This window comes from Balaenoptera physalus (assembly GCF_965194825.1).
Source record: "Balaenoptera physalus genome assembly, chromosome: 10".
Classification (NCBI taxonomy): Eukaryota; Metazoa; Chordata; class Mammalia; order Artiodactyla; family Balaenopteridae; genus Balaenoptera; species Balaenoptera physalus.
The window spans coordinates 64,767,740-64,780,275 of NC_138889.1; the positions used below are offsets into that span (position 1 = coordinate 64,767,740).

Sequence of the window (12,536 nt, forward strand, 5' to 3'; positions counted from 1 at the left end):
TTCCTATGTTTCCACACTGCTGCTGTCCCAGTCCAAGCACTGTCATCCCTCTTTTCGATTCCTGCCACAGCCCTTTCCTGGTCCCCATGCCTCCTGGATTGGACCCTCTGATCCATGTCCACCTGACCAGAGCTATCCTCACAACTCTCACCAAACCAGTCCCGACAAAAGGCTTCCACTGGTTTGCCATTACTGACGGCAGAAAACTGCTGCCCATTACGGACAAAAAAATGCGGATGCACATACACCCAAACTGTGTCTGCAGTTTCACGGGTTCATGGACACTAGGTATAGAACTTCTTTTCGCAAGACAAAGCCCAACCTCCTTAATATATCTTCCTGACCTGAGCCCTGCCAACCTCTCCACTGTGCCCCACACTCACCTTCCCCCACTGCACCCTGCATTCCAACACTAAACCCATCACCTGATCCTTCCCAACTCCTTGCCTTGTATGCACCATGCTCTTGTCCTGAGATATCCTCTAAAAGTCCTGTCCAATTGGCCATCCCCTACTCAAACTTCAAGATCCCATTCAAATATCCTGTCTTCTGTGGACTCTTCTATGATATCTCGCTGACCTCCCTGCAGTGCCTATGGTATCCCCTACTGGGCTCTCACTGCTTTTGATGCACACTGACAATAAATTGCACAGCAGCCCTGATTTGTTCATGTATCTGCCCATCACACCCCTCCCCCTACACCGAACTGAAAGCTCCTTGAGGACAGCAGCTTGAGGGTCTTAGTTAGTTTCTGGTTCTCCAGCAGTTCATAGAAGTATCACGAGAGCAGGCAATCAGTGCTGAACAAATGTGCAGAACCTCATAACTGCACACCACCACCCTCACCTACTGACACAGGGAGAAACGTCCCTGGATACGCCAACTCAGACAACACACACAAACGCGTGTAAGTCCGTGCCCCTGAGGCACCATGGTCAGGAGTGTGGCCGTAGAAATGGCTGCAGAAGTGTGTCCTTTGGTCTTTCTAGATTCGCTCTGCTCTAGGACTTCCTGTCCTCCCAAGGGATGAGAGTTTCTGACCCTCTGCTTACACTTCCAACCCCCATCTCTCCCATCTGTGTGAGGCAATGAAAAGAGCTGGGACTCTGGAGTTTGAGCTGGCTTTGAGTCCAATCTGAGTGTTATTTTCCTAAGCTGTATAATGGCCATGTTAATGCCTACTTTGTGGGGTTTTAGGAGAATTACAGGCAATGGAAACAAGGAGCTCAGAGTTGGGCATTTGGTAGATGCTCTCTCCTCGGTTCCCAACACCATCCCTGGCTTCAGAGTTCTAGGATTTACTAAGACCCCTCTCCCCAAGGCTCAAGTCTGTGAAGTCTGTGGAGCTTCCACATGGAATAACAGATCAGAGGAATTCAGAACAAGAAGGTCAGAGTGAACACAGGCCTGACTCAGAGAGGGGAGAGGCTGTGTGTAGAGAGATGGCGCAGTGGCCGGGGCAGGGATCTAGGCCTAGAGACTGGGTTAGGGGTCAAGGGTTAGGAATTGGTCCTATTCCTTTAATCAGTCAGTGGAGAGAAAGCAGAGTGGGGATAATGGATAGTGAGGTCAATGTACTTCTTACATTCTGTGTTAGGATTCTTTGTCCCCAACCCAGAATGTCAGCTGTTTGAGGGCCAGGACTGTATCTTATTCACCTTTGTGTGTAGCACAGAGCATGGCACATAGCACATGATCAATACATTTTCTGAATGAAAGGATGTATGAATGGTATGAGATAAAACTCAGGTGAATGATCAGCCTTGAGGAGGAGGGATTCAGGCCCAGGCAGATGTCCCTTCTCCCAACCCGTGTAGACCCTGGTGCCCTCCTGGGTCCCTGTTCAATGCAAACTCCCCCATACACCCTCACAGTGGATGCACAAAGGTGCCTACTCACGAAGTCACAGACCCACACACAGCCAGGCACACAGATGCACAGACTTACATGCAGACGGGCACACTCAACACACATACTCACATAGACAGGAGCTACTCTAACATACACAGAGACACCCAGCCTCACAGAGGAGCATCACACAGATGCTCACTCACACAGATGGGCATGTTCATTCACCTGGAACCTTCCCCCACCCCCCACACACATGCAGGCACACATGCAAACACACACAGGCATGCTTTTGCCCACACAGACACATGCACACAGAAAGACACTTTCTCGCGGGCCTCAAACAGGCGCGCGCACACGCACAGGCACACATACACACAGGCACACTCACACCCCCTCCCTCTCATGGACACAGACAAACCACTTTCACCCCTGCACAGACTCACGCTGGCAGGCCCGCGCACACACTTGCAGATGCACCCACACGCCGGCACGCTCTCACACACGCTGTTGGGGCACTCGTGGTCAGCTCTGCGGCTGCAGCTGTGACCTCGGGGTCCCTGGGGCCTGTCTGGACTATGCTTCATCACTTCCTGCTCCAGGGCTTCTAGTTCCAAACTCGAACTCCAGACTCTCTCCCGAGACTGTCTCATCCTCTCTCCAACTCTCTTCTCAGCACCATCTCCCCATCTGTCCACTGTTTCTCACTGCTTCTTCCCCAAGACTTGCTCCTCCTCTCTGTTCCTGTCTCTTTCCCTCTCCAGGTTTGTCCCATCCCTTCCCCCAGACCTGGCCTAAGCCATCCATCTTGTCTCTTTCCCCAATCTGTCCTGCCTCCTACCCAGATCTGTCTTCTTTCTGCCCCCAGATTGGTCACATCTCTTCCCCCACCCAGTTCTGCCTTGCTACATGCCCTCACCCTGTCCCGGTCCTGTTACTCTGTCCTCTGGCTCCATCCTGCTCTCCCCCTCTAGCCCCACATCTGGGCCTCTGGAACCACAGCTGGTTCTCATTAGGAGGAGGAGGGGCGAGACTGTTCATTGGGGCCTGCAATGTGATGTCAATCCCCCCCCCCCACCAGCAGTCTGTGCGTCTATAGGACCTGGGAGCAGGGAGAACATGGGAGAGGAAAGAGGTGGGCTGTGGGGGAGTAGTAGGGGGACCATAAGGGAAAGGGTGCTCCAGAAGGAAGCAGAGGAATGACCCAAGGTGCAGAGGGGAAGCAGGCTGGGGGAGCTGGTACCTCACAGGTCTCCTCCCTCAACTTCCTGTCCCAGAGCCAGGGAGGGGCTGAGACCAGAAAGACAACAGGGTGAGGAGGGGGCTGCAAAAGGCAGATTGGCCCAGAAGTGGAGGAAGAAGAGGGTAGCTTTGGTGAGCAAAGGGAGGTGGAGATACAGGGCCAGGCATAAAGGAGAGGAAGAGAGGCGAGAGTTCTCATGGGGGATGACTCGGAGCAGGACTGAGGGAGAGCGTGTGTCAGCAAAGGAAAGAGTGAGTGGAGTTCATACAGAAAGGGGAGGCACGTCAGAGACAGGAACAGCTGGGCTGGAGAGGTGGGGGGTGGTAAATAAAGGCGGGAGCTAGGGCTGGGGAGTGGGTGGAAGGGGGTAAAGAGGAGAGGAGGCATTAGTAAGGGAGGAGGGAGGAGAAGGCTGACAAGCTGGCTTCTTGGATGTCCCCAGGACAACCTCATGGATGGGTGGCCAGGGCAGTGTCCGGGCCTGGCTCTGTCCCTCTTGAGGACTGGTCCCATTAGGCACCTCAGGGAGAGGCCGGGGATGGATGTGAGCAGAGAAGGCAGAGGGAAAGTTTCTTTTCTGAACTGTTAGTGTGCTGGCAATTCATAGACGGTGCCTTATTTTATCATCGTAACAACCGCGTGAAGAAGGCATCCCACCTTCCACTGAGGAAACTGGGGCTCGGAGTGAAACAACTGTCCTGAGTTAACACAGCCTTGATTTGATCCCAGGACTATGCACTCCATACTGCCTGAGATTCATGGAGAAGGGAAAGATGAAGAGAGGAAGAAATTTCAGGGGAGAGACCTAGGAAGACAATGGAGGCCTGGAGAAGAGAACCTATGGGAGGAGGGACACCAAGGACAAGGTGTTTGTAACCCAGGTCAGCAGTAGCGGGACAGAGAGGACACAGAGAAGAAAGATGTGAGGAGGTGAAGTTGACAAGATTTGGCCACCAGCCCTTCAGGAAGGGTGAGGGAATGGAAGGGCTCTAGACTGACTCCAGGGTTCTGGCCTGATTACTAATGTGGTGCCATTAGGACACCACATAAGAGAAGCCATTTTGGGGGTTCCTGTTGAGGTCTCCCCATGGAGATGTCCCAAACACAGTTGGATTTGCAGGTCTGGAGCTTAGGAGAGAGGTCTGGGTTGGAGAGGGATTTGGACCAATCAAGGAGTAACTCATAGCCATGGGTATGGAGATCCATCAGGTAGGACATGTAGAGCGAAAAGAGAGTCTACGACAGAGCCCTGGGGAACAGTCACATTCAAGGGGCAGACTGAGGAGAGCGTTATCCTTCTTGGAGGAGAAAGAGAAGGAGGCTGTAGCTCAGAAGTTAAAGGAGGGAGCATTTCAACAAGGACGGAGAGAGCGATAGTGTCCAATGCTGCTGAAAGGTCAAGAAAGATGAAGACTGAGAAGCGGCCACTGGTTTTAGCAGTCAGGAGGTCATAGTGATCTTGGGGAGAATCGTTTCAGGAGAGTCCTAAGGGAGCAAGCCTCCTGCAATGGGAACTGATAGAGAATGAATCAACTAACAATTAGCCATAGACCAGATGTCAGTATAGATTCATTCATCAACACATGCTTACTGCACTCCTAGAAAATGGAGGCAAGGTATCATGGTGAGGTAGGACCAGGCAGTGATGAAGACATGGACTCTGGGGGTAAACCAACTCTGGGATTTCTCCCCAGCTTCTCACTTGCTAGCTGTGTAATCTTGGGTGAGCCACTGAAATGCTCAGTGCTTCCATTTCCTCATTTATAAAATAGGGACAGGGACTTCCCTGGTGGTCCAGTGGTTAGGACTTCGCCTTCCAATGCAGGGGGGGCGGGTTCGACCCCTGGTCAGGGAGCTAGGATCCCACACACCTCATGGCCAAAAAACAGAAAAACATAAAACAGAAGCAGTATTGTAACAAATTCAATAAAGACTTTAAAAAAATGGTCCACATAAAAAAAATAGGGACAATAATAATACTACAGTGTATTCGCAGTTAGAATAGTGTGTTGCACACAGTAAGCACACATAAGCGTGAACACAAACATGCTTGTGTAAGTACACAAGCATGAACTATTATTACAGTGGTTAAGAAGATGGGCTCTGCTGTCTGACAGACTCGAGTTCAAATTTTGACTCCGCCACTTATAGTGAAATCCTGGGAAAACCGTTTAACCTTTCTAGACCTAAGTTTCTTCTTTTGTAAAATGGGGATTAAAGTGCCTACTTTATATGGTTGATATGAAAGTTAAATGAAAGAATGACAAAAAACTTAGCAGTGGCTGGTATACAGTGAAGGCTCAATAAATGTTGGCTGCTATTGCGTGCCAGACACTCACAATAACCCTGGGATAAGTGTTATTCCACAGATGAGGAGACTGAGGCTCAGACTAGGTAGCAGAGAAACATCTGGAACATAGCTCTGATGGACTCCAAAGCTAGTGCTTTCTCTTCCACAATATTGCTTCTCTGCTGGAGGGCTCGGAACAGCCTGATAAACGTTCATGTAAATGGCCAGGCAACCGAACAGGGAAGGAGCCTGAGCAGAGCTGCATGTAGAAGAGTAACTCCAGCAGTATATGCAAGGTGGGTCGGAGCAGGAGGTGATCAGTGATGAGGCAGTTATGAGTCCAGGTTGAGGGTCAGGTGGGCATGGGGTCAGGTGGTTAGAGGGGACGTGACCAGAGGATGCTTGGAGGTCTCCAGGAGACAAAGGGAAAAATAGGAGAGGTGGGCCCAGGGCATGTGTGTGAAATGATTCACTAATAGATTTATTCAATAAGTACCTATTGAAGACCTACCATGTGCCAAACACCATACTAGGCACTAGAGACATAGCAGTGACCTGGAAAGATCGCGTCCCTGCCTTCATGGTGTTCACAGGTAGGGAGGCCTGGGCAGGGATGGGCAGGGCAGGGGGAGGGAGCTACAGTGGTGGGATGAGCAGCAAGGACCTGGTCTTAAGATCTGACTCTCAGAAGTAGAGTCCGGGCTGCAGAGGAGGCCAGTGAGGCTGGAGCTAGCAGAGAAGCTGGAGACGTAGAGGGAAGAACGAGCCTGGGGAAGCAAGAGGTGGAGGAGAAGGAGAGAGTAGTAGAGGGACTGAGATCTTGGAAGTAAAGTGAACTAAGTTAAGAGTTGAGCACTTAATAGTTGTTTTCTTTCTCAATCCTCAGAACAACTCTCTTACTGTTACCTCCATATTCAGCTGAGGAAAGGGAAGCTCAGAGAAGCTAAGGTCATCCAGGTGGTAAATGGTGAGGCTGGAAGGTGTGAGGTGTACCTCCCGCCCCCGCTTCCTTTCCTCCCTTTCCTCCTTCCTCACCAAGCATATGAGAGTGTGTTCTAGGCTCTGAGAGGAAACAGCTCCTTCCACGGAGCAGCTTAGACAGAAAAACATAAACAACAGGGCACTCCACTGTGCTAAGCGAACACAGAGGGGCATCCTGACTCAGGCCTGGGGGTTCTAGGTGGGACTGCTGGAAGGAGGTGCCCTCTCACCAGGGGACACAGGAACTGAGAAGCCCCTCCTAAGTGGCAGAGGTTGAAATGCCCGGAAGTCAGAGGATTACCTGGAAACACTGACACCGGAGCTGAAGGAAGGGGCAGGCAGCAGGAAACCAGGAAAAAGATGGGATCCAATACCATGAACCCATGGGAGGGGCTTTTGCTTGCAGGTACCGGGGCATCAGAGAGTCCAGTCTTGCTTCTGTCACCACTGACAGGCAAAAGGAAGAGGAAGAAGAGGGCACAAGTATCTGGGAACCTGATACAGGGAGGAGCAGGGGCCTGGGTGCCAGGAGTAGGAGGGCTCAGAGTGGTGTATGTGAGGGGGTGTTAGAGGAAGGAGCAGCCCGTGGCACCTCCAGGGAAGGGAGCCTGGTGGAGTAGAGCAGATGGAGAGGCACTGTAGTCCTGTGGCCTGGGGGCATGTCACAGCTTCCTCGTCTTCCACTCCCTCCAAGAACCCCAACAGGCACATGGCCCAGTAGATTTGGATCTGCAAATTTCTGGTGTTTGTTAAACATTTGCCAGCTGAATGAAAGGGAAATAAAGTACAATAGGGGAGAGGAAGAGGATCCAGGAAAAGAGAAGTCCAGGTGAAAGAGAGAGAAGAGGAGAGACAGTAGGGTGAGGAAGGACAACTTGTGGGGGAGGGGAGTGGAAATGTCTCTAGTGGGTAAGTGGGCGTGTGTGAAAATGTCTCTACTGTGTGGGCAGCTGAGACCAGGGGTGAGTCTTCTGAAGAGTGAATGAGGGTGAGGGAGGTGCTGTGAGGTGCCTCATTCATTCATTCATCTGTTCATTGCCAAGCATCTGTAGAGGGGTCCGGGGACATGAAGATGAATAATATACAACCTTGTCATTAAGGATATCCCAGCCCAGGCAGAGAGACAGAAAGGGAAGAGGTAATGACAACAGTGAGACAAGAGGGTCCCAAGCTTGCCTGGTGGTCAGGAGAGGCAGGGTTTGAGACTAGAGCTGAGGATGGGAAGGGGTTAGCCAGGAGACAAAGGGAGTAAAAGGCTTTTCCAGGCAGTATGTGCAAAGGGCCAGAAGCATGGAAGAATGCAGTGTCTTTGGGGAACTACAAGGAATTCAGTATGGCTGGAACTTGCAATGTGAGGGAGCTATGGAAATGGGAGAGGGTGGGGAGGCTGGGGGAGTCAGGTCATGACAGACCTCCTAAGCCTCCTTAAAGTAGAGATCTCACCCAAGACAGTGGTAGGATACCAAAGAATGCTGAGCAGGGAATGCCGTGGCTGGATTTGCACTTTAGGGAGATCCCTCTTGCCGCAATGAGAAGACTGGATTGGAAGAGGGAAGAGTAGACGTCTAGGGAGACAAGTTAGGAGGCTCTTGAAGTAATTCATGTGAAAAGATGGTGAAGGCAGTAGCTGAGGCCATGGGTAAAAGGGGATGGGATATCAGAGACAGCTGGAAAGGAAGTAGAACCAACAGGTCCCAATGACGTTCTGGGTTATGGGACATGTGGAGAAGGGAGTGGCTACGGTTAATTTCTGGGTTTGTAGCTTGATAACTGAGTGGGGATGGTGGTTTGGGGGAGGAAGGAATGATGAGATCAGGTCTGGACATGTTAAGGGGTTTATGGACTCTATAGTAAAGATCAGGTAGGAAGCAGACCTGCAGGTCTGGGGGTCAGAAGAGAGGTCTGGAAGAGATAGATATTTGGGAGTCATCAGCTTATACAGATGATAATTAAAGCCCTGGAAATGAATGAGACAGATGACCAAGAGGGGTGTATACAGTGAGACAATAAGAAGGTCCAAGCCAGAACCCTAATAAACAGTAACATTTAGGGGCCACCCAAGGGAGCCCCCAAAGCAGACTGAGAAGGAACAGCCAGGAGGTGCTCTGAAAGAGAGATGCACAGATCCCACCCTACTGTATTATCTGTTTGTCTGTCTCTCTTGCCAAGGGTAGGTAAAGAATAGTGTCTTCTATTACAGTATCCCCACCACCTAGCAGTGAGCTCATTAAATATTGACAGAATAAAATAGTGGCTCAAAAGGCGTAAGAATGATTCAAAGAGAAAAAAACAGTCAACAATGTTGGACCCTGCCAAGAGGTCAAGCAGTTGAGGAGTTTTGAAAAGAGCCCCTAAATTTGGCAGGTGAGAGGTCATGTTCTCTTAGGGAGAGCAGTTACATTGGATGGGGCAGGAGTAAATGGGAAGTGAGGAGGTGGGAACAGCTCTGTGCGGAAGACCCTTTCACAAAATGTGGCAGTGAGGCAAAGCGAGAGAGCGTCTTAGCTAGTCAGGTATTACGGGGTTAATACCTGGAGAGGTATTATAACCTAGAAGGTAGGAGAGCCTGGAGGCTCTTCGTGTGCTCACAGGAGGAACGGGTACAGAGGGAGAAACTGGACACATGGATAAGACTCAGAGTAATTTGTCAAGTGAGGCCGAAGGGGGTGGGATCTGCAACAGCCGAGGGAATTCAAACTGGATGGCCTCAATTTTCCGAGTGGCCGACAGACCAGGTGTGTCTGTCATGTCTACTCTTCCTTCCCCCCTTTCCTTCAGCCTCCACATCCATTCTGTCACTGAGCCCTTCTGACCCCACTGCCTAAAGAATTCTTGAAACTATCTACTTCCTCGTCCTCTACTGCCACTCCTCCAGTTCAGACCAGCATTATCCCCTCCTGGGTTCCTGCAACAGCCAACTATCCCTTTCTTTTCAGACTCCTCCCTCCAGTCACCACACTGCTGTCAGAGTGGTATTTATAAGACAGATCTGATCATATCACACCACAGCTTCAAATGATTCGGTGATTTTCAATTATTCTTGGCTTCCATAAGCTCTCATATGACCTACAAGAACTGCATGACCTAACTAACCCTTCATTACCTCTCCCAGACTCTGTGACCTGCCCTCACATCATGCTACTAGTGCCAGGCTCACTGGATTGCTTTTTCCCTCAGACATACAATACTTTCTTACATGTGGGCTTTCCATTGCTGCTCCCTAGGCTTGGCATATTTTCCACCCACTCCACCTCACCTCCACCTCTCCTTTGCTTGGTAGACTCCCTATGTATCTATCAAGCTTAAGCTAAAATGTCACTTCCTTCCAAAAGCCTCTTCTGGTCTCCCTACAAGGGCTCAGGTTTCCCTGCTATGTGCTGCCATGGTACAGAGCTCACCCCATAGCCTGTAAGCTCCATATGGGCAAGGACCATGTCTATTTTGTTCACCCTTGTAATGCCAGCGCCTACCACACTGCCTGGCACAGAGTAGGTGCTTAATAGGTGTTTGCAGAATAAATGATCCGGCGAGTTGACTAATTAATCTGCTGAAAACAATGAGGGATGTAAGGTAAAGGGATGTGAAAAAATAGAAAAAATTTCATCTATTTATTTATGGAGGGCCCAGTTGAGGGTGCAATTTATAGAAGTGTGAATTTATAGAAGCATAACTTGGTGTGGTTGAGAAATCATTCCAGCTAGAGTTGAGACTTTGTGGGATGGGTGGTCTCAAGGACAACAATAAAACGGAACAAAGAGAGGCCAAGGAGTGGGTGAAGTGATGGTCCTGGGCGTATAAACTGGAAGGAGAGCACAAAGCCAGAAAGGGGCAGATTAGGACAAAGCAAAGAGGTCAAGGGCAAGGAGTCATTATGAGGTTGAAGAGTAAGTGGAATGGGAGCGAGGGCATCCGGGAGCTGGAAGGACACTGGAGGCTGTGGGCAGAGTGGAATGTAGGAGTTCAGAATTTTAGAGATGGACCAATTATACAGAGTGGTCGTGGGAGGGGAGAAGGTAACAGGAGCTAAAGAGCTCAAGAAACTGTGAGGCTACACTTGGAGGGACACTTGGAACCATAGCAGGGTATAGGGTGAGGGGAAGACTGATGTAGGTCCCCAAGTTTTCAGGGAACTTCCCAGAGGGTAAGCCTGCGAAGTCTATGAGTGAGAAGAAGCCATGGTGTGAGTATCATAAGTTAATGGGAGTTTATTCAGCAGTTGGGACAGCTCAGTCTGTGGTGTATGCAAGACACCTAAAACTGTGTTTCCTATGGGATATACACATGGGTGTTGGTAAGGGTGACTGCAACACAGCCTCCTGTTAGTGTCAGGTCTCTGAGACACCTGCGATGTACAGGCAGTCCTGATGAAGTATAACCTAGATGATGGCTTGGCTGTGACAGGGTTACCATTGGATGTATATTGCTGTGGCAGTGTCTCCGGAAAGGTGCTGGCAGCAGTGGTGTCTCCCATGGTTTGTGGTGTCTCCCATGGTTTGTGGTGGCCTTGACAGTGATCCTGTGGGAATGTGTTGGCTGCACCATTTCTGTCGTGGGTGTATGCTGTTCTGAAAGCACCCTCTGTAAATGTGTAGTGGCTCTGACAGTGCTTCCGGGGGTTGTGTGATGGCTGTGAAGGCATCTCTTGTGGATGTGTGCTGCCTGCAACTGTGTCCCCTGTGGGTATTTGAAGAGTTGACATAAGCAACAATATTTTTCTGGCCTATGACCCCGTGGCTGTGAGCCCGGCCCACGCCACACTGAGCTCATTGTACTTCTAGACCTCCATTTCCCCACCCCCTCCACGTGGGACTAGGCCCGCAGTGACCTCCCTCCGTCCCCTGCACAGGATTCCCATCTAGGCATCCTGGACACAAACTCAACACCAGTCTGGGTGACAGACCTCCAGTTCGGGCTTCGCCTGTCTCTCCTCTGTTTCTCTTTACTTCTCCCCCCTCAGTTTCTTTGTTTCTGTCTCAGTTTGTCTCTGTCACACACCCATCCTCCACATTCTGACACATGGCTCCCACAGAGGCAGGCAACACACACACACACACGCGCGCACACACACACACACACTCCCTCACAGGGACTGGCTCACCAGACACATACTCACTCTGACCCACACACCCTCGGAGTGACACGCACGTACACACGGCCAAACACACACACACACGCACACAAACTCCCCAGTGACACGCACTGACTCACACTAGGCGATGCACTCGCGCTCACACTCACATTCGGAGCACACACACACCCTGCCCACACCCCCGGCACACTCACGCCGCCACACATCCGACTCGATGACACACGCACACAAAGACCCCCAGGCCCTGCCCCCACGCTCACGTTCACGCTCGTCCTCGTCCCGCAGGCCCAGGCCCCCCCCTCCCCCATTGTCTCCGGCTCAGAACAAAGCCCCCGGCTCCGTCGCCGCCACCGCCGCCCAGGAGAGGCCGGCGGTCCGGCGGGTGCGGCCGGACGGACCGGGCGACCGCGGGCACTGACCTCCGCGCGGCGCGGGCTCCCTTGCCCGGTCCTGGGGCGCCGTCCGGCGCGGTCAGCCCCCTGGGCAGCGCCCGCCTGCGCGGGGCCTGGGGCCGCGCATCGTCCGCCACCGCTGTCTCCCGGCCAGCGAGCAGCTCCGGGCGGGCGGCCGGCCGTCGGTTCGCAAGCCCCCGCCCGTCGATCGGTCCGTCCGCCGCCGCCGTCGCCGCCGCCGGGGCGCCGCCTCCTCCACAGCCGCCCCGAGGAGGAAGCGAGATTCGCCGCCGCGGCCCCGCGCCCCCTCCCCTCCCCTCCCCCGCCCTCCGCGCGGTAACCCGAGCCCCCGCCCCTCCACCCGCGAGCCCCCGCCCCCGCCCCCACCCGCGCTCCGCGCCGCTGCCCCCCCAGCGCCCGCCAGTCTTCCCTCCGCCCCTAGACTTCCCGGCCCCAGTCCCCGGCCGGATCCGGCCCCAGCGCTGCGCGGTTCCCGCGTCCCCGTTCTCTTCCCTTCTCCTGGTCCAAGCGCCCTGTCCCCTTCTCCCATCCCGTTTTCTACATCCTCTCTCCTCGTCCCCTTCTCCTTCTCGTCCTGCTCTTCCATCTTCTTTCCTACCCCCCATTCCTCCACCGTCCCCTCTTCTCCCTCACTGCCCTATTCTCCCTCCCAACCCTTTTCTCTCCATTCCC

At 52.4% G+C, this 12,536-nt stretch overlaps 1 protein-coding gene across 1 annotated transcript in view; it reads right to left on the minus strand.

The window, feature by feature from the left end:
* The window catches only part of DCHS1 (dachsous cadherin-related 1), a 34,895-nt gene extending 22,745 nt beyond the window's left edge, over nucleotides 1-12,150 (minus strand). The window contains exon 1 of the mRNA XM_082476292.1: nucleotides 11,871-12,150. The gene's annotated coding sequence lies outside the window, so the exon portion shown is untranslated. The remainder of the gene's footprint in view (nucleotides 1-11,870) is intronic.
* Between the last annotated feature and the right edge of the window lie 386 nt (nucleotides 12,151-12,536).